The following is a 21,424-nucleotide window of genomic DNA, read 5'->3' as shown; positions in this document are numbered from 1 at the left end:
GAAAATGTCTGGGTACGTTTATTGTGAACTCTGGGGCTGCACTTCTCAGCCCAATGCGCATCACACAGAAAATTTAAGCTAGTTTTTCGATTGAAAGTATATTTTGCAAGTCTACTGGGCTCACGCTCGAATAAAATTTAACTTAAAGTCTTAACTTTATGTGCCTACACCCGTGTTCAAATTAATTAGAGCGCGAGAAATAAGTACATTTAAAATTTTCAAAAAATCGATTTTTTTTTTAATTTTTCTCTTAATGTACATATATTTAAGAACACACACTTAAAATTTAATATCGTTCCGGTGAATATTTTCGAATTTACACGCAAATTTGAAAAGGCGTTTCAGAGTGCTTGAAAGTACAAGGCCGGAGCGCCGCATTTAGCGGAAAAAAGTCAAATTTGCAACATACCACCTACGCAATGTTTAGTGGTATTTCTAAATTCCAGAATAGAACCAACAATAAAATCAAAAAGAATTACTAAACTCCGACTTACAGTTTTTTTTTATATATATGTCTCTTTCAGTTTTAATCAATTGCAGGTGCCACCAGGCGCCACTGATTATTTTTTGGCAATGATAATAACTAAACGCTTTCTAGTGTGTGCATAATGATAACGAAACACTTTTAATTTTGTTTTGACATTTTGAGGGTAATTCAGAATTATGAACTTACATGTATCCTGTGCGTAAATATTTGCTGGCTTATATTAATAAAAAAAAAAAAAAAAAAAAATATGAATTTTAAAAAACATTGTTTTTAAATCTTTTTTGAAAAATAGTTTTTAAACATGTTCTTTTCATACACAAATATATACAACTTCGTTAGTAGTAAAAATGTAAATATTTTTTGGGATGTATACTTTTTTCCGCATCTCTGTACAAAAATCCCCAGTGTGCGCCAGCGCGTTTTTCTCAAAATGGTGTTTTCAAAGTTGGTGACCAACATTACTCGAGACCGGCTAAACCGACTAGTCTCAAATTTTAACACCAGCTTCTTAAATATATTTTTTAGTAATTAATCGAAGATTTTTTCTCACCGATAAATTTTTGAAGTGAAACTTCTTAGGCGTCGATGTACAAGCGAGAATGGAGAGTAAAATTTCAAGGTCATGCAACGTTTTGGGCATTTTCGTTCCGCGAGAGAGAAAAAAGATGAATCGTAGAAGAGAAGGAGAGAGAAAGAGTAAGTTACCATAATAAATCCATCCATTTTCGGCTGATTATTTGCTATTGATCGTCTGATATTTGACAGTTTATATTTTGTATTATTTTATTACGGGGATCAGTCACAACGCTTTGTTTAAATATTGGCTTATCTAAGGCTTTTCGCGATGAATGAAAAGCATTAAGGAAAAGATTTCAGATTGCTCAGACTTGCACACAGGAAAATATATTTCGACATGCTTACATTTTCTTAACTGCTGATGGTCGACAAATCTTTTTGGTTTCCATTATTTCGTCCAAACTCAGATCCATAGTCATTGCGTACCGTATTTCTTTCTATTAGGTAAAAGCAAGACACTTATGCCGAAGTAAATTTTATTTCAACTTCGCTGCTAGGTATTCACAAGACAGATTCAATTTGAAGGAACTAACGCAGTTAGGGCCTCCGCACACGGGTCGTATAGTCAGTGGTTTGTCCGCACACAGTGCATCTATCTACCGTAAGAGTACGAGCTGTCAATATGTCGAGCGATAAAGGGAAATTTGGTTGTAAATTTTTTCTATTTGTATTCTCTGAAAATGTTGTGAATATATTTAGATATATATTCTCTCTCTCTCTCTCATTCTCTTTCATTCTCTCTGGGGTCCCTCCCTCTTATATATATAATATATTTAGATATATATTCTCTCTCTCTCTCTCATTATCTTTCATTCTCTCTGGGGTCCCTCCCTCTTTCTTTGTCTGCCTTGAAAGTTTCACTTCTGTTGTGTGTACTACGCTACGCGCACTGTTTATTATAAAGAATTTAAAGTCGAAATTTTGGTCAAAAATCGTTTTTTTGGTTTGAGAAACCGCCATTTTGTCAAAAAAATAATTTTTGTTTATTCCTTTGATTAATTACTAGATTTAACATTACTTTAACTAAATCCGTTTGGCTTTTTAATTTCAGAGGATCCAGTTAAGAGATGTTGTGGTCACCGTAAAACGTCTTTTTTGAGAGGAGCTCCCGGAGATCAGCTGTAGCTCCTTTCCAAATAAATATTTTTTACTAATACTAAGCCTTAAAATACAGTAAAAAGATAACATAAGTGTAAAATTTTTTAGATCAATGAATTTAAAAGTTTTCTCAGAAAAAATTCTGGAAAATTCGCTTTTTTTCGACCTTCTTAACAGTTACTTTCTTTTTTGCAATTTATTTTTTTATGTTTTTATAAAAGTATATATATATACATATAATTGGCGCGTACACCCTGTTTGGGTGTTTGGCCGAGCTCCTCCTCCTATTTGTGGTGTGCGTCTTGATGTTGTTCCACAAATGGAGGGACCTACAGTTTCAAGCCGACTCCGAACGGCAGATATTTTTATGAGGAGTTTTTTCATGGGAGAAATACACTCGTAGGTTTGCTATTGCCTGCCGAGGGGCGACCGCTATTAGAAAAATGTTTTTCACCGAGATTTGAACCTACGTTCTCGCTGTGAATTCCGAATGGCAATCACGCACCAACCCATTCGGCTACGGCGGCCGAATATACTGCATACTGCATATTAAATTATTATTAAAATATTAAAACTCCTATTAAGAACTTCCGAAAATTCGTAAAATTGTCAAAGTGCCAGCACCAATGCGTCTCTTTCGACTGACTCATTCAAGTGAAAACATCGCAGCCTTGCTTGCACAGTGTTGAGGAAGATCCGAATTTGTCAATTTCTCGACTTTCTCCAATACTTGGATACGGCAACAAGCAAAATTGCCTCATTTAAGCTTCTGCTAATTCAAGAATGATTGCTTGACAAGTCCTTGCACTGTTTGATGCGCCGCTATGTGGTCTGGATCCGTGATGGAGCCATTTTTTCCGAAAATTCGGCTGGAAATGCGGTTACGGTCAAGGGATTACGCTAAGGAGCCATGTTAACAACTGAGTTTTGGACTATTATTGATGACGTGGATACCATTGACAAGTTCTCTTCTTTTCTTAATTGGCGCGATAACCGCTTACGCGATTTTAGCCGAGATTAACAAAGCGCGCCAGTCGTTTCTTTCTCGTGCTAACCGGCGCCAATTGGACACACCAAGTGAAGCCAAGTCCTTCTCCACCTGATCTTTCCAACGCAGTGGAGGCCGCCCTCTTCCTCTGCTACCACCAGCTGGTACCGCATCGAATACTTTCAAAGCCGGAGCGTGACAAGTTGCTTCAACAAAATCGTGCCACACGCAAGCCAAACAGCCACCGAAACAATGATAAAATAAACAATAAATGAAAATTTTCGATCGCATAAGTTCATGGAATCCAGCTGTTAATGGCCGCATCAAGTCATGCGATTTAACACCAGTGGATTATTTTTATGCATTTCAAATATAGAGTCTATACAGAGCCAATTGAACCGATTGAAACTTTTTATGAAAGAATCGTTATCAGTAAACCGTGGACGCGATGGATATCTGTACGATATCGTTTGTCATTTGTTAGGTATGGGAGAAAGTTTCCGTCCTTTCCTAGCAAAAGCTACGAATTATTTAAACAATTAAATAAAATCATGTGAAGTGTGTGCCATTGGAAGCTACAACTTTACTCAATCTTTCAGGCAGCATACGGATTACTCTGACAAAAATTTCGAGCTCTTTCGACTTCATCCATTCATTGAGCCAGTTTGCGATCCTCTCGTAGGAAGTGAACCGCTCTCCAATGAGCGCTGACTGCATTGATCGGAACAGAGGGGAATCCGAAGGTGCAATATCTGGTGAATACGGTGGATGGGGTAAGATTTCCCCTCTAAAATATATCTAGACCGATTTAGCAACGTGTGGCCTGGCGTTTTCATGCAGCATCAGCTGCAGTCGGTAACGATCGCCAATAATGGTTTCAGATGGTTTAAGGAGTTCATAATGGATAACACCCATCTAATGCCACCAGATGCACAACAGAACCTTTGAAGCATGAATGTTTCGCTGTCGTTGGACCTGGTTCAGATCGGCAGGCTCCTACATTTTCGACTCTTAGGGTTATCATAACAGATCCATTTTTCATCGCCAGTGACGATGCGGATGCAGAAAACCTTTTCCTTTCTGCCGTAAAAGAAGCATCTCACACGTCGCTAAACGTCTCTCGATATTCCTCTTCTTCAATTGATGTGGCACCCAGTTACCTGCTTTCTGGACCATTCCCGTCGCATACAAGTGTTTACCGATGGTTAATCTGTCAACATTCAACTCTGTAGACATATCATCAAGGGTTCGACATGTGTCTTAAGCCATCATCCTTTGTAGTTGAGTATCTTCGAATTTTTTCGCTGCCCCTTCTCGATCTTTATCAGTCATGATCTTTATCAAATTGCCACTTTGGAAGCGTCGAAACCACTCTTTGCAAGTTATATTTGCTGGAGCGGGATTATCGTAAATATTGATCCATATACGACACTTTTCAGCTAGACTTTTCTTTAAAAGGCACTAATGAAGCTTGCCTTCCCGCAATTGCTGTTTTCTCGCGACGAACGTAGACATATTTGACGTCAGATGGAAAAGAATCTTTACGTTTCAAACGAATGTCACCTACTGCGATTGAGACCTCACATAAACACCTTTAAATCACCAGTAATTACTAGAGCGAACGCGAAAAGAGTATCAGCAACGGCGCCTCTTTTACGAGAATGGAAACTTATTACCACACCAAAATAATTGCCAAACCTTACACTTTTTAATACAAGAAAAATAGCTAAACACTTGTTGGAGAATGTTTTATGAATCTACAAAATCTACAATGACCAAGACTGAGTGTGCTGATCTTCAATGTACTAGTGACAGAGTTTTGGATTGCCGCAGTCTCATTTAAGCCAATTACTTTGAAAGGAGTAAAATGATCAGTACCTGTGGTTTATTTAATTGAAGTAAAAACGTCTGAATGGGTGAGAAAAAATATCGATTTGGGTTAAATTCCTTTGAAACAAAAATGCATTTTTAGAACCTAGAAAAATTATGTAATATTACAAAGGGGAGATCAGAAAGCTGGAGAAAAATGAAGTGATTAACTGAAAAAAACTACGCTTGTGTAAAAAAAAAAATGAATTTTTTAGAATAAAATATTTTTTTTCTTCAAATTTTATCGACCTACCCTCGATTGCAAACTCAAAATTCTTCTTGTTATTAGAGCACCTTTATTGAATTTAAGCAATATTGAATATTTACATACATACGAGGGTTGCAAATTGTATTTCTGGCACAATAATGAAAAAATGGAAATGGTGGTTGCCGTAGCCGAATGGGTTGGTGCGCGACTACCATTCGGAATTCACAGAGAGAATGTCGGTTCGAATCTCGGTGAAAATACCAAAATTAAGAAAAACATATTTCTAATAGCGGTCGCCCCTCGGCAGGCAATAGCAAACCTCCGAGTGTATTTCTGCTATGAAAAAGCTCCTCATAAAAATATCTGCCGTTCGGAGTCGGCTTGAAACTGTAGGTCCCTCCATTTGTGGAACAACATCAAGACGCATGCCACAAATAGGAGGAGGAGCTCGGCCAAACACCCAAAACGGGTGTACGCGCCAATTATATATATATATGAAAAAATGGAGACTGGTGATTGAAAACGGTTTCACTCTTTTTCAAAATATGCTCCATGGTGTTCGGCACACTTTTTCATTCATTGCAACCAATTTTCGAAGCACTTTGCCTAACCAAGGGGTAAATTGCGGGAACCAATTTCAATAAAACTTTTTTTTACTAAAAGGTGGTAATGCAAAATCTTATTGATGCGCGTCATATTAATGCCCAAGGAGGCCGCACCCTCACGGCATGTGACATGACGCGCACAGCATCGATATTTTATGGCATTACAACTGATTTTAGGCGACGAAAATTCCAAAAAACGCACCAAAATCACTAAACGGTTATAAAAATTAATGAAATATACTTACCTGACGGTTTTTGCGGTCGCTGAATTCGAAAATGATGTTGATTTTTCAAAATTCAAAATGGCGGCCAACTGTCATAAAAATATCGTGTTTCGAGTCGAAATCAACTGATACTTATATTTTCGAGGTCGCTTAATGATGTTAATTTTTCAATATTCAAAATGGCAGAATGACAGAATGGCTAATTATTTTGTGTATATTATAAGTTTTAGGTGAACTCCTAAAATAATGGAAATAACACGTAAGGAAAATGAGAAATGTTTTATTGATAAACATGTTTTCTTCACAAAATGCTACATCACACTTTAATCATCGTTATCGCTTTGGGTCTCGTTATCGCTTTCAGTATCTTGGTTCTCGCTTCTCTCATAACTCCACAATGCAAGCGCTTCCGAAGATAATGCCTTTCCTTTTTTCGGCTTTAACTTTTTCAAACTAGAAATATGGGAATCAGAAGTTACCATAAGCAAATGGAATATGTTTTCCATTGTACTTTTTCTAGAACATTTCCGCGAAAAGTGCTCCCTGTAATTCCTAATGTCCTTATTTCGGGCTTGTTGTGCCTCTTCTGATAACTGTCCGATAGGCAAAATAGCCGACTGGATAATTTTTGCGCCATGGATAAGAACTTTATGGACAGTGGTGGGCATATAATACCATGAATATTCAGTTACATATTAATCGGCAGTTTCTGTGGAATAGCTCTCAAATCACGGTACATTTACATTAAAACCGCTGTATACTACTTGTAAAATAACGTAAAATCGGTCGAATAATTCTTTCTTCAAGCCAATAATTCTACAGGGTATTTCGGAGTTTTCAAAGAAACGTCTCGCGGTATTCCCATCATTGGAATTCCCCATACCAGGTTTCGGACGGTCAACTAACAGATTCAATTCAACTTTGAACGCTTCTTGAATTTCAGATTGACAACGACCATTAATAAAAATGATAAATTAGTAGGTATTATCAAAAAATGCGTATTTTACCACAACATTTACGAGTGTTGAAGCATCCAGCCAGTCCTTGAATTTTTCGTCGAAGATGTTTCTTTTGCGATAAAATTTTTGCCACTTCTTCTTCAATTAGCAAAAAAAAAAATGTTTCAATGGTCCTTTCGATGTAGTTGAAATTTGGCATGAATCGGGAGAACAAGTAGTTAATTTTTAGTCAGAATCCTGATTTTTACTTCGAAGTCTGCGTCAACATTATTAAAGAGCGCCTTAAACATTTGCCGCCGCGTCCACGATACTTCCATTTGTTTAGAAACTGAAAACAAAAAATGGAAAATATGGAATAAAAATTATATATTATATTGAACTGAGATAAACGATCCCTACATGCATTGATTAACGCTTTTACACAATGAGAATTAGGGATACCCAAATTCTCCGTATCGCACGGCCGCGTCGCGGTCGGGCCGTATGCCGGACTCACACTGCACCGCCGCGCCAGCCGTGCTCGGGAAACGGCACGCGCGTGGTCACACGAAAATCGTTTATAAAGGCAAATCCGCAAGAATCAGCAGTTGATTGAATCGCTATTTTATTGTAGACACTTTTCCGATCTCGAAACTCTAAGGTTCTAAGCTCAACTCGGTTCAACTCTTGAACTAATTTTTCACTCAATATTGAAATTTTTATTAAACAAAAGAGAAATAAAACCCTTTCGTTGGACGTCTCTGACAGGCACCAATATCAATTAGAATCGCGATGAAAATCCATCAGACCCGGATATTCTCAAAATAGTTGTACTATTTTTATAAACAAAAACTTTCGGATGCACGCGCGAGGCAATACTGCAGCGTCACGCCCATTCATCGGAATGTTCAAGGTCGAGCGGCTGCCTGCTCAAAACAAATGCACGGGAACATCTCTAAAACATCTCGACAGTAACGCACTCTAAACACGACGAAGTCAATCCCGATCGGTGACAAAAATATTTCGAGGTTTTGGTGCGTTTTTTAGAATTTCCGACCACAGTGCTGTGCCAGTTTTTTACGGAATGTGCTTGCTCGCCATACGAGTTTAATGTTTTTAATTCATCGATGCATTCTTGTCTCCTTGATGCAAATCGAAAGTTGTGCAAAATAATCGCACAGAAATGTTCGCGGTTTAATTCCATTTTTTTTTGCCGAGATTAATTTTTAAAGCCACTGTAAATAACTCTAATATGCTTCACATAACCAAACCTTCTGTGTGCGTTTATGGTGAAATATGTCAAACTTTGCAATGGTTCCGTGATAGGGCGCCTGACAACACCAGCAGTGCCCAAGGCCGGAAATGTAAATAGCAACCCTCGTAAAATACACACAAAAATTCCAATAAATATCAATACCAAAAAACAGGACTTTATTCATTACAAATACAAGGTACACTAAATTAAGGATTCATTCCATATGGCCCAATTAGGCTATGAGTAATTTAATACAACTACATTCAAACATTTTGCTATTTCCTGCAGCTAAATATCGAGCTGGGACATGAAAAGAAACTTTTTGTTTTAGGACCAGAGAGATTGAAAATACAACAACAATGACCAATAGTAAAATCTGATGCAAATAGATGCATAAATAGAATCCCATCAGCATTAGGGTGATGTATAAAAACTTGAAGTACTGAATTTTTATTTTAATACACAGTCTGATAACCTCGAAAAGCGATGTTCGGTTAGGTTAAGTTGAATCAGTTGTCCACTGTGGGCACACTCAGGATCATAACCCAATGTGATGCCTTGTGAAGTTCCTTGTCACTCCTAAAATCAGTGTGCAATTTTCTAAAAATTTAGAAGATCTCTGATTTCCACAGTGAGATCTTCCAGTTCACAGAATAATTGTCTACCTAAAATGGTAGATTTACGTCTGTATAGAGCAGGACTGTGGCGCACTAAACTACGAATATTCGGCTCAGGCGTGAAGTCCGTTTTGTTGCACGGAAATAAAACATGGCTGGTCTCTAACAGCATCACACAGAGACTACAATTCTTCATCAAAAGTGCCTGCACATCATCTGCAGAATATTCTGGTCCATCTTAAGGTAAATCAAAAGCAGAAAGTGGCGATGGATAGGTCACATATTGAGAAAACTACCAGATAGCATCACGAGAATGGCACTGAACTGGAACCCGCAAGGGAGCAGAGGTCGCGGTCGACTAAAAAACACTTGGAGAAGGTCGATGTTGCGTGAACCAGCAGATGCCGGCATCTCATGGGACGATGTAAAAAGAACAGCACACAACCGTGTGCGATGGAAAAGTCTTGTCGAGGCCCTATGCTTCCGAAAAGAGTGAACAAGGAAAACAAAAAACAGAAAAATAAAGCAGGACAATAGTACAAAAGGTGTGAGATCGTCACCTCCTCTTCCTTGTCTAGACAACTTCTGCAGAAGTTATGTACTCGCACGCCCATTCTCTGGGCATGTCTGCCGCGTTTTGCACTGAGAGTCGGCCACAATTGTCTCACGATATGCCGTCTTTCATGCGCTGTTCTTACAATTTCCTCAAAGATAAGTAGCTTTAAAGTCTGTAAGGTTATGCTTATGCCATTGTTGGTGCACTCATCAGTCAACTTGACGCCGAGTCTCGCTAGTTCAGCGGCTCTATGTACAATTACCCTCAATGTCACAATGGACAGGAACCCATGTTATCTTTGCCATGTGAGTTAATAGATTCAGCCGTCTCGTTAGGAGATATGCGACATTTCATGGCTACCTTCTAGGCTATTGATTATTGTATGAGTGATTTTATTGCCGCCTGGCTATCTGTGGAAATGTAGATATCTTCTCCAGGTATTACCTCACACTGCACCAGTCTCACGGCTTTTATTTTTTCCATCAGTTCAGCTTGAAAAATACTACAGTAATCCGAAAACTGAAGGAGATCTCCCCAGATGTACCGGAGTAGACACCTCCACCCACCCTGCCGTCGAGCTTTGAGCCATTTGTGTGTACATGAATGAACTCGCCCTGTTATACATCATCGCGTTCCCGCTCTTCACTTGAGAGTAGAGGAGGGTCGTGAAGGTTGTAATGGCAAGCACAGGCAGGAGTGCACAGTCCACCAGTCTGGGACTAAAGCGATATTTGTTTTGCCTTTAATTGTTTTCGGTTGATCGTAAAAATATTAAAGTTTTCGGTTTTTTTCGGACCTCCCTAATGATATATAATTATACATATATGTGTGTGTACTTGTGTATATTTAAGAATTAAATGAGTAGTTACATGTCCGGTTGGGAAACTAAAAACAAGTACTTACATACTTCTGCTTCACTGTAAATATACAACTACAAATACAACTACATGTGTGTGTGGGTGTGTGTATGAGTATTCCTATTGAGCACCACATTGACTGGCTTATATTCGTATTGAATTGCCAAAGTTGTGTAGCAGTTTATTGTAATTGAAAGAGTTTATACAACAAATAAAAAAAAAAAAACAAATTCAACGACAGCAACAACGACAAGGACTAGAGTTGACTGTTGAATAAGGATACTTTTGAAAAATCTCTACAACTGATGCCACAATTCACTTTACGACTAAAACGATTTACTGCCAACGGTACAAGCTGCAGCTGCGGTGCAAGAAGACGTACGCTCGGCAGGACACTTTGCTGCAACACCACCAAACTCCGCCACTGCTGCATTTATGTTCCCACTTTTGCTTCTTCCTTTTTTGTCAACTGTTGAAATGTGCAACAAGAAGATCCTCATCTCGTTTTTCATGCTTGAAACAAACAAAAATCTGCCCACAATTTGTTGTGGCCAAACGACATAAAACAAAAGTTGCAACCTCTTCCATGTTGCAGCAGTCAGTCAGGACGCCAAGCAAACGGTATTTGCTGACCAACTTTGCAAGCCACAGTCACAGAACGCAACAAATTACAAGGAATCGTTATCGAAGACAAACCGCAACGACCGACAAGTAGGCCGGCCGGTAAACAGAAGAAAAGAAAGGACACTTGACGTGGCGGAAAAAGGGAAATTAGGAAAAGGGTGTGTGTGTGTGTGTGTGTGTGTGTATTTAGAGGGGAATAGCGAAGTAGAAAGTGAGAATGGTAAGTGCTTATTCAAAAGCAAACTCGGAAAAGTAGTTGGGCAACAACCAATAGGCAATTGGGCGGACAGCTGAGAATTGCAGTTGGACAGAAATTTTCAAATATCAACAGAAATCCGGTACGTAAATATATATGTACGGGTTGACTCGTTGTTGCCTTTTTCGGATATATTTTTATTTATTTCAATTTTGAAATAATTCTATAAATATTGTGAGTATATTTTTCAGTGTGAATGTGAGTGCGTGTGCGAGTATTTGTGCTTTAGAAGTAGGAGACATTTTTTACGAAATGTAAGGTTGATTTTGAAATGGAAGATGTACTTGCACGCTCTGTCGAAAAAGTATCAGAAATTCATCCAAAAGATACAAGACGTTCATAAAAGGTATTTCGAAAATGACGTCTAGATGTAAGTTCTGAATAATTTGTTTTTTAAGTCATCTTTGACATTTGTCAAGTAGACAGATATAAAATTTTAGACGATAGGAAAACGCATCCTAAGAAAACATATCGCAAACGTCGTGACTTTGGTGGAGGAAATAATCGTCCGAATGAGTCGGCAATTAAGAGGTTAAGGGGGAGGTAGGGTTTAGCGCTAAAAAAAAAACACTTTTTTTGTGAATTTTTTACAGAAATATGGCTTAAGATACTTTAATAAAATCAGTTACATGTTATTGTACATCTTTTCAATAAGTTTTTAAAAAATATTAATAATAAAATATTGACAAATAAGCCCATGGCAGAGTTTTTTTGGAGATATGTTTTTCGAGAGGTGCTCTGCGGTGCCAATCGGCATTCGTCGTAGAATCATCTGAAACTAAAAAAGTCGAATTTTTCAGTTAAAGTATGACGTAATGCTCCCCCCTACATTAATAAAATTTTGTTTTTTTCATTTTTGTAGTTTTGGTGGCAAAAAAACGTAAAACGATCATTTTTGGCGAAAAATTTCGCCATATTTGTAAGTGAAAAACAACCTTAAAAAACAAAAAATAAAAAAAAAACAGTGTAGGGGGGAGGTATTTTTGATTTAGAAAACGTGTGCCAAATTTGAAAAGAATCGGTTGAATAGTTTCGGAGTTGTGATTGGCACCGACTTTTAAGAAGTCGTTTCGGGAAAAACGCGTTTGAAAAAATGACTCTGAGAAATTATCGATGCTCCGCATTCGAGGTAGAGTGCCTACAAAGGCTATAACTTTGAGAGTTCTGCTCCGATCCACTTAAAATTTTGACACAACATTCTTGAAATGATTTACTATAAGATGAGTGAAGAAAAAAAATTTCGATTTTGTGACCCTACCCCCCCCTTAATGAAAAAATTCCCCGAAACTGGTTCTGTTGAGAATATTGCTGCTGTAGCGCAAAGTACAGCTGAACAAATTTCACCAACGAAATCTCGATATTCCCAACTATTAGGCATTCTTGAATCGGCTGTTTGGCGTATTTTAACTGAAGCCGTATTAAGGGGGGACCCTCGAGTTTGAGGGATGGTCTAGTGCTTGAAAATTTAGGGTACTTTCAGAATTTTTTTTATACAATAAAAAAAGTTAAAAACGATATTAAAATTGTTTTTTTCTTTAACTTCTTTTACATACAAAAATGAAAAAAAAAATTTTTAATTTTAATAATTTTTTAATGGCGCTGAAGGTGTTGTACATTTTGGCTCTTCTATTTATCTAAAACACAAAAACCAAAAAAATTATTAATCGGATGACTGTAGCTATTTCCCGTACTAGAATACAAAAAAAAAATTGACAAAGTGGCGCGGTTTTGAACTTGGCACTCTAAAAATCGGTTTTTTTTTTCAGTTTTTTATAAAAAAATACGAAATAATTGAAATAATAATAGGATTCTAGTACGGCCAATAGCCATTGATGTTGTGAACAACATATTAAAATTTCAGACTATTCGGTTGAATAGTTTTTTTGTTTTGTTTGACAACACCAGGCCGGAAAAAGTCGTTTGGAGATAAATGAGTTTAAAATTTTAGGTACAGGAGCGCGCGGACCTCTCTCTAGTTAATGGGATGTAGAAACTATACCGTTAGGAATTTCCGCATCAAAATTTCACAGTATATTCTTAAGATCCTATACATTTGAAATATTGAAAAAACAAATGGATTTTTTGAAATTTCTAGACCACCGGGTGCCCTTAAGGTGGACAATTAAGTGGTGCCGTTTTTCATATAAAATTTTTAAGATTCATATTTTGAATAAAAATTTTGAAACTAGAAAGAATCTACATATTTACATGTTTTATTTTAAAACAGCACCCACCACCCTTGAAAGGCCCTTTAGTTCACTCAAGTTTATTGTATCGTCTTCAATATAGGTCCTTTCCGAAACCACTAAACCAGTCAAAAACAAAAAAAAAAGTTTTAAACGTATTTCTCAAAACAAATTTTAGTTCTTTCCTCTAATTCTCTTCAATGCCTACTGTCGACTGAAAATGGCTGTTTGGAAGGGATAATTTAAGTTTAGTAAAGCGTGAAAAAAATTTAAGAGAATAGCAGAGACATATCGGATGAATAGGATGATTTCGTTGTTATTTGTTGAGTTCTTAAATATTAAGAATTGTACTATCTACGGGAATTGCTCTTGCTCGCCCTCCACAGCGCCCTATCTAGTGCATGTTTTTCGGGACCAGCTCTGTTATCCCGCCAAGGTACCCATCAAACAGCATTAACGGTCTTCAGGAGTTCGATGTACTAACAAACAATAGAAAATGGAAGCAACTCTAATGCGCACGAAGGCTTTTTATTTACAGAAGCGAGAGGTACTGCATTCGGAAAGGAAAGCCTCACACTTAACAGCTGGTGACAACTGATCTGTTGCGCTTGCTGACCTCTTTTATTGCAGCGTCAGTCCCGCATACCTTTTATGAATGCAAGCATTTTTTTTTGTCCTTCACAATAAATTGAATCCAAACAAAAAACAAAACCAGTACATGAATGTATAATAAAGCGAAAAAAGTTCTGGTGACTCGGTCATGGATACAAATGATCCGGTCTTTAGAGTATCCGGTGTCGTAACTTGGTGGCAGAGAAAGAAAAATACCTCCTCTGATTTGGTAATTCGAATTTACGGCAGTTTGCATGAAAAATAAAAAGAAATGGTTAGGAAGAAAAAAATCTTAGTTCCAATTTTACACTAATATAAGAAAACATAAAATAGTAGCGAATGCTTCTTAAATAGAATAATCAAATTATTATTTTTTTTTTTTCGAAAAAGTGCTAGATGGGGTTTAATATACTCTTGAAAATATCAACGAATCACCGAGCGTTAAGTCAATGCTGTTCAATTCAATATATCAAATTCATACCTTAACTAACTTAACCAACTGAGCAGCTAACTAACCAACTTAAGATGAGTTAATTTGTAGAAAACCTTTACCTTACATAAAGTCCATTTAATATGGAATTGCCCCTTAGAATGCTTGTTGGCCCATATTCGTTGAATTCACTTGTAAGCCAATCGTATATCCAAATATTCTTAATAAAATTGCATTTTGTTGAGAGCAAAACAAAATAAAAGTTGTAAACAGGAAGGAGCAGTAAAACCACAGTACCAGGAATGATAACAAACACAACAACAACAACAACAGCAATAGTCCATTCAAGTGCCAACAAGAGTAGAGCTTAGCTAAGTGCACAGGAACGAAGCATCGGACGAATGGTCGAACAAACTGAATGAGCTGACAATATCGAGTACAAGCAGAACGAAAATTTATTGAATGCAACAAATTCAAAGAGAAAAACAGAATTATCAATAAAAATATGCACACGTGTATGTACGAGTACGTTAAGGTGTGCCACCGAAAAAAAACAAAACAAAATGTTTCTGATTTTCTAAATGAATTACCAAATTTGGCATATTTTATGAGTTACAAAAATATATTTTTTATCAACATTTTTAGTGGTGAAATGATTCCAACTCATGATGAAAGATACCCATATATTAAAAACCTTGAACTCGCTTTTTTTCGCAGGTAAAACTTGTTTCATGCCATATTAAATTTGCATGTTCTTGGCTTTTTAACGTTCAAAATATGTACTTAATTGGACCCTAAAAAAAGTCTCATACTAGGCAGGCCCTGTACCACTAGGTAGGTAGGTAGGTGGGATGGCTGTCGTAATGATACACTTAGACCTTTTATAGGTCCATTGTGATACCACTGGAGCTTATCCTTACCCTATGGGTTCCTTTTCAAACCATTCGGTAGCTTTAATAAACGAGCAAAGCTTTCTTAGTTTTAGATGCGCTATGTCCGCTACATCAATGAAAAATGCCATGTCAAGAGTGTGGAGCTTCCTTTTCGCTAAGCTTTCGCACTCATATTCCTCTTTGGAAAGAAATACTGTGACGAAGGATTTATCTAAGTTGATGGCCTTGGTCTTACAGATATTCGTTGTAACAGGAATGCAGGGGATTTTTTTTTAAATTGAAGAGTGTCCTCTCGGGTTCGTTCTGAGTAGACCGATTTCTCTTAATCTGAGAGCTGCCTTGGCAGCTTTTATAGCCATAAACAGCAGGATAAACACTATAAATTTAGAAATCTTAAAATTTGGTAAAGCTATGAATTCTAATAAGTTATTTAAGCTTAATTATGGCTTCATAGTTTGCTGGATTGCACAGAAAACAGCGTGCGATAAAAATAGAAACAAAAAGTTTTTTGAAAAACTGAATTTTTTGACGATTGCATCGCTTGACAGTCAATTTTATTCACAAAAAAACTCAATATACTCACAAAATAGAATAAAATCTTGGTTTTAATTTTTCTCGCCGACTTCTGGAATTTTTTCAAGGACCCTGAAATTTCAGGAATGTAATTACAGAAAGAATATACAAAAACATTAGTAGAATTCGAGTATTAAATAAAAGAAAAAATTCTCTGTTACTGAAAAAATTTACTTTTTTAGTGCACAGAGACGAGTAGGTATTGAAAATGTGCTGTTAAAACTTTATGCTTCAAACATTTTCATAGTTATTTAAAAAAATATATATTTAATAATTTTAAATGAATAAATTTATTTTTATTTTTTTGTTTTTTCAATTCCAGATAATTTTCACTTATACTTGTTCCTGAATATCCTTGAAAATTTCTTATATACATAGTTATTTTTCAAAAAAATTCCATTCTGCTGACTTTATATAGGGTCCGGCACTCAAAGTGTGCGAAATCCCCGACGAAGTGTCAATCAAATGGCGAAAGAACTGAAAATATCTGACCGTAGCATCCGCCGCATACTGAAAAATGATCTCAAAGTCAAGACTTACAAGGTCCAAAAGGCGCCTGATCTCACACCAAAGTAGCAACAAGTCAGACTTGAGAGAGCAAAGGAGTTGCTTCGCTTGGTCGAAAGCAGTCAATTTCCGAACATTGTGTTTTCTGACAAAAAAATTTTTAAAATTGAGCAGTGCGGAAACTCCCTAGGCCATAGTCAAGGCAAAATGTGGTCATATCGAGCAAAAGTATATTAAATTGATTCTTAATTTTGTAGTATTTTTACACATTTTTTACTTTGATTTGAATAAAAGTAATTTTCTAAACTAAATTTGTTCGCCTTTTTAATTGGTTACACTTCGGGTGCCGGACTTTGAAATTTGGAATAATTTTTATTTTTCGATTCCAGATAATTTTCACTTGTTTATTTATTATTTTGACTAATTTTTGGAATTTATTATATACCTCAAATTCCTTTAAATATACTCACTTTAGTTAGCAAAACAAAAAAGCAGTTTTCTAAAACTTTAGACCTGATTTTGCGCAGTATATTGCTTTTTGTGTGTGTAAAATTGACTGTCAAGCGATTAAATACATCGCAAAATCTAGTTTTTCATTTCACCAAAACAAAAAAAAAATTCCTTGGTTTTTGTCGCACGTTTTCAGCGCAATTCAGCGCCAGCTGAACTATTTTGGTGCAAGCCGTAACTTGATCAAATTTTAAGATCCACTTGCATCAGTTACGCTCTGGTTTTATAAGCAGAGTGAATCACCTTAATGTCCATATGTACGTAGGTATAAATATCTATAAAATATTTGCTGCTGTATTCGAAAGCGAGCATACTAAACTTTAATTAATACAGGATGCGCTTCAGCTGTATGTGAGCCCTATCGAAGCCACTTTCTAGGTACGAATGCATTCGAATTTGAGTGCTTCATGGATGCTCAAACAAACTTATAAAGGTAAATATGTATGATTGTGTGTTATATGAGGCATAGGAGTATATCATCCCACCCTCAGGTTCACTTCCCCCAGTGTATGTAAATATTCTTACGCGCGTGTTGTTTCTGTGTTTTACATGTTCCTACACTTCTAATCCCATTTGGTATTTATTTGCTTGGCTTGGTTAGCTGGTCGACGCATGTCTCTGCTCGAAAGTTGTCTGATTGCTGAAATTTTTCCAAATTTATTTAATTAAAAGTTCAACTGCTCTTTCCAGTACTAAGCTGCTTGCGGTTATTCAGCGCAATATATCTGAATGTAACAGCGTATTGAACTACGTACAGTAGATGGGACTTACGGTTGTAGTCTACTATCAGACATGTGATAATAAGTAGCTCTGGGGCAAAACAAAAAAATTATTTAGAATAGAAGTACGAAAAATATTTTATTATAAATTCTATATCTAATGAATCTTTATGACCTCAGTGGCTTTCATGCCCTGATCAACCGAAGGACCCGCCGTTTTTTATAATTTTTTTTTTTATTAATATAGTAGTAACTTTTTCTTTGGAAACTTTTTCTTAGCTCTGCTTTTCATATGCCTTTTCAATTGGGTTAAGGTCCAAGATCAACTCAGTGCGTTTTAATTGCCTATTAAAATTAAAACAAATCCTAAAGCGTTCTGGCGATATGAAAATCCAGAAACTGCTGTTCTGTTCCTCTTGGATGTCTTCTTTAAAGAAAAGAACGCTTCCTCTACCAAGGAGGCTGTTGACCTTTTTGCAGAATTTTTTTAGTTCCAATTTTGTACCAGCGTCACAATCAATTAGATAGAATTGAGATTCCACTGCTTCTTCTGCTAATTCTGTTTCTCTACAGTTAACTGTTGCTGATATTTGGGATGGTATTCAGCACATCAAAAGTTCATGGCAAGTGGATGTTGATGGATTATCATCTTTTTATGTCAAACAACGCTGTGCTCTTGCCTATCTACTTCTGCTTGTTTTTAATAAATCGTTAGCTTGTTGACAATTCATAAATACGTGGAAAGTGACCTCTAGCACACCTATATTCAAAGCTGGGAATAAAAATGGCATCGCGTACTACAGACCTATTTCCAAACTTTCAACATTTTCAAAGCTCTTTAAATATTTTTTGAAGCAAAAATTATGCTTCGCTGTAAAACGAAATATTTCAAGTAATTAGCATGGTTTTATGTCTGGTAGGTCAACTGCTACTAATCTTGCTATTTTCTCAGATTTTTCAATAATAACCTTCAAGTTGATGCCGTTTATGCAGATTTTTTCAAGACCTTCGATAAAGTCTGCTACTCAACCTTAATCTTTAAACTAATAAGTTTTGGGTTTCATTCTACTGCTACTGACGTATAAATACTCTTAATGAAATTACTGATTCAGGAATAATCCTCGACTCCCCCTTTTAGTTTCTAAGTCATTTAACTTTTGTCATCGCCAAATCGTATTCTACGTTTGCCTTCATGGGACTGTTTTCTTCCGCCTTTACGGCTCCTTATACTTTGAAGTCACGATTTACTTTACTTGTACGATCCAAGTTGGAGTATGCCGTCTTTATTTGGAGGCCTTATCATCAGTGCCACATCAATACACTTGAACGCATTTCAAAAGAAATTTCTTCGTTTAGCACTCAGATCTTTGAACTTCACTGATCCGATTCCTTCATATAATGCAAGGTGTTCATTACTAAACTTAAAATTGTTACAAAGTAGAAGAAGTTTATTGTCACTCTGCTTACTTTTAGAGCGCATTCATTTTCACATACCTCGAAAAAACCTTCGGAGTAATGATTTATTCTTCCTAGGGCATGTTAGAACTGTTTATGCCTCGAAAGCAACTAGGATTAGAACATTGAATGAGTTCAACCATACTTGAAGTTCTTTGGCTTCTGATTTATAGCTATCTAAATTTAAGTTCATATTATCCCTTGATAATCTCTTTCAATAGTATCGAACCATGTATGTAGATATAATTCTTACAAATACTCTTAGGTTAGGTTAGGTTATGGTGGTAGTCGGTCTGCACGACCAACTCACTTAGACCTTACAGGTCCGTTGTGATACCACTGTGCTACACGGGAACCTCATTTATCTTCCTTCGTGGAACCATTTCGTGGCTCTTATGAAGCGTAGTATTGATGCCAACCCCACGCCAGACAGTTCTGTAAGAGAATTAAAAAAGTATTTACCTAGACAACCTGCTCTGATTTTAGCTAGGGCTGGACAATTGCAAAGGAAGTGCTCAACTGTTTCTTCCTCTTCCTCATCTCTACAACTTCTGCAATATTCATGGGAGAAAACTCCTAGTCTTGAGGAATGCCTGCCAAATAGCCAGTGACCGGTTAGACAAGCCACGACCTTCGAGATATTGTCTCTTGAGAGACTAAGCAATTCCTTTGTTCTTTTCTTGTTTATTTGCGGCCATAGTAGCCTAGCTGTTAGACACGTATCCTCATTTCTCCATGACCTATTGGCCTCTTGGATGAAGTGGTTTTTTATCATTAGTTTACTCGTGGCCATGGGTATTCCGATGGTACTTTTATCACTAAGCAGTTGGAGAGCAGTACCCTTTCTGGCTAGCTCATCTGCTTTACAGTTTCCCTCAATATCTCTATGTCCCGGAACCCAAATAAGGCTGACCTTGAATACGTCACTAATGTCATTTAGGGCTGCCCGGCATTCCTGTGCAACCTTCGATCTTAGTAAAGCCGCATTCATTGATTTGATGGCCGCCTGGCTATCCGAGAATATGTTTATAATCGTTTTTGTTACGGCGTGCGTATTTAGGTATATAGCCACTTCTTTTATAGCTAGTACCTCTGCCTGATAGACGCTGCAGTAGTCTGGTAGTCGAACGGATAGTTCCAGTCCTAATTCCTTCGAGAAAACTCCGTAGCCAACCTTATCGTCTAGCTTGGAGCCATCTGTGTAAAAGTTTAATTCCCCCCTTCTCCATGGCCTTGTTGTATGCCACTCACTTCTTGACGGTATACTCGTCTTGAAGAGCCTTTCAAAGGTGAGTCTAGGGATAGAGTAGTCTATTTCTTGTTTATGACTATTCAGAGAGTGCAAAATGGAAGCGTGGCCAACACACCGGTCTTTCCATAGCGCCATACTTTTTAGTCTGAGCGCCGAGGCGGCGGCGACGTGTTTTCCTACCAGATTTAGGGCAGGTAAGTTGATTAGCACTTCCAGCGATTTGTTTGGAGTAGTCCTTAAAGCGCCAGAGATGCATAAAAAAGCTGTTCTTTGGACCTTACTCATGATTTTAGCGTAAGTCGCCTTTTGAGCAGATGGCCACCATACAAGTATTCCGTACATTAGGATTGGCCTAACTACCGAAGTATAGAGCCAGTGCGTAATACGGGGTGTTAGTCCCCATTTGATACCGACCGCTTTTTTGCAAGTGTATAATGCAACGTTGGCCTTCTTTACTCTTTCCTCAATATTAGATTTCCACGTAAGTTTCCTGTCTAATATGAGTCCTAGGTACTTGACATTCTCTTTCAAAGGAATCTCCACACCCTTAAAAATTAGCGGGGAGATTGCAGGGAGCCTATGTTTCTTTGTAAAGAGAATTATTTGAGTTTTTGAGGGGTTTATATCGAGTCCCCTGTTCTCAGTCCAGCTTCTAAGCGTGGCCATGTTAGAGCGCAAAATATCCATAAGGGTATTAGGATATTTGCCTTTAACGGCTATTGCTACGTCATCTGCGTAAGCTGTGACGTGGCAACCCCCTCTTTCCAGGGTCAGCAACAGGGAGTTTACTGCCAGGATCCAAAGAAGAGGGGAGAGGACTCCACCTTGCGGTGTGCCTCTGCAGACCTGTCTGCTTAGAGTAGTGCTTCCTAATTTAGCCGTTACCTTTCTTTTGATGAGTATATCTTCTATCAGGGCTACGACGTGTGGTTCAACTCCAAAATCTTCTAATGAATCTACTATGGCGTTTGCATTTATATTGTTGAAGGCGCCTTCTATGTCTACGAAAGCAACCAATGCAAACTCTTTGTCTGATAAGCTTTTTTCGACCAACCCGACGAGTGAGTGTAAGGCGGTTTCTGTGGACTTCCCTTTAGTATAGGCGTGTTGCGCCGAAGAGAGCCTATTT

The sequence above is a fragment of the Anastrepha obliqua genome, chromosome 2 (genome assembly GCF_027943255.1).
Source record: "Anastrepha obliqua isolate idAnaObli1 chromosome 2, idAnaObli1_1.0, whole genome shotgun sequence".
NCBI lineage: Eukaryota > Metazoa > Arthropoda > Insecta > Diptera > Tephritidae > Anastrepha > Anastrepha obliqua.
This window is presented reverse-complemented; position numbering follows the sequence as displayed.